General features: G+C 35.8%; 1 protein-coding gene across 7 annotated transcripts in view; it reads left to right on the top strand.

Moving 5' to 3' along the window:
• The window catches only part of ZNF512 (zinc finger protein 512), a 30849-nt gene that overhangs the window by 21419 nt on the left and 7546 nt on the right, over nucleotides 1-1884 (top strand). The gene's annotated exons all lie outside the window — the stretch shown is intronic.

Here is a 1884-nt window from a genome sequence, read left to right on the forward strand (position 1 = left end):
AAAACAAATTTACTAACTAGAGAATAATATTTGTATATATTTCTTTTCATCTTAAGCCTTATAGTATCTAGTCAAAATAATATTTTCCAAAGTTACTTAGGTTAGTTTTTTCTTTCCTGCCCTCTTCATTGTGTCACTCATTTGTAATAGGTTCATGTGTTACTTTTATTAAGTTTTGGGTTTCCCCTACATCCTATTTAATTTAAAGTATTCATTTATTTTGGAGGTTTGTGAAACATTATGATGGTTCTCAATCAGACCTATATGAAAAGGTATACTTAGAAGAGAGTCACTGTCCCTCATCCCAACTATTGTATTCCATTCCCATTCCTCTTTTCTATTTTATTCCTATCCACTCCCAAAGATAACCAAGTAATTTCTGGTTTGTCCTACATGTATTTTTATGTGATGGATGATCAGATACATGAATATTCTCACATATCCTCTTCTTTCTTATTCTAGATACATTTTATACTCTGCTTTGTTTCACTTAACAGTTATCCCTTGATATACGCAAGAGATTAGTTCTAGGACCTCTGTGTATACCAAAATCCATGTATTAGTTCTAGGACCTCTGTGTATACCAAAGTCCTGCAGTTGGCCCTGCCAAACTTGCGTATATGAAAAGTTGGTTTTCTGCTTACGTGGATTTTGCATTCCGAGAATACTGTATTTTTGATTTGTGTTTGGTTGAAAAAAACCCATGTATAAGTGTGAAGTTCAAACTTGTGGTGTTCAAGGGTGAACTATATATCCTGGAAATCACTCCAAATGTGTTCAGAGAGATCACCTTCATTCTTTTCCTTTTTTTTCTTTTTGGTGAGATAGGGTCTCACTCTGTCACCCAGACTCGAGTTCGGTGGTGTGATCACAGCTCACCACAACCTCCAACTCCCAAGTTCAAGTGATCCTCCTGCCTCAGCCTCTTGAGTAGCTGGGACTACAGGAGTGTGCTATCACCCCCAGCAAATTTTAAAATTTTTTGTAGAGATGGGCCTTGCTATGTTGCCTGTGCTGGTCTTAAACTTGTTGGCTCAAGTGATCCTCCCACCTCAGCCTCCCAAAGTGCTGGGATTACAGTCATGAGCTACCATGCCTGGCCTTCATTTTTTTTTATAGCTGCATTTTATGTAGTTTGCATAAATATAGTTTGTTATATAAAAATAATAGTTTATACAGATACTCTCCTGCCACCATAAAAGGATTTAGATAGAGTCATTTACACTAGCTTCAGAGGAGAGTGAATGCTTGTAAATAAAACCAGCTCCATACTCTGAGATCTTTATAAGTTTACTAGAGGTTCTTTGGGCTGCCTTCCTTCCTTCCTTCCCCATTGTCTCTATGGACTTTGGTTTGTTTTTCTATCTCAGAGAATCAGCTTCTTTTCAGACACTTCCACTGTTGAAGCAGGAAGACTGTTTACTCACCAGAAGTTACAGGTATTACCCTTGGTGGACTTTGCAGAACAGTCTCTGCAGGTGCTATCTCTTCTCTGGAAACTCCACTTTTAGTTGTAAGGAGAGACTTAAGTCATGTCAAAGCAGATGAAAGGAAGTGCTAGGAATAATTCTACTTTTGCAATATAAGCAAAGATTATGTGTTCTGTTTCCTCATTTCTCTCCCATCCCTGTTTTGGGTTGAACTTTAATTTTTTTGTTTTATCTTTTTTGTTCCCCCACCCCAAATTTTTGTTTTAGAATTAAAAAAAATCAAAAATTAGCATATTAACATTGAAAAAAAATTAGAAATTCAGATAAGCAGTAAAAAAAATTAAAACTATTAAAAATTCTACCACCCAAATAATATTACCATTAACACTTTGTTTATAGCCTCCTAACCTTGTAGCCATCTACATATATTTCTGTTGAATTTGCATATGAATGC

This window comes from Propithecus coquereli, unplaced genomic scaffold (genome assembly GCF_000956105.1).
Source record: "Propithecus coquereli isolate 6110/MARCELLA unplaced genomic scaffold, Pcoq_1.0 Scaffold39, whole genome shotgun sequence".
Lineage (NCBI taxonomy): Eukaryota > Metazoa > Chordata > Mammalia > Primates > Indriidae > Propithecus > Propithecus coquereli.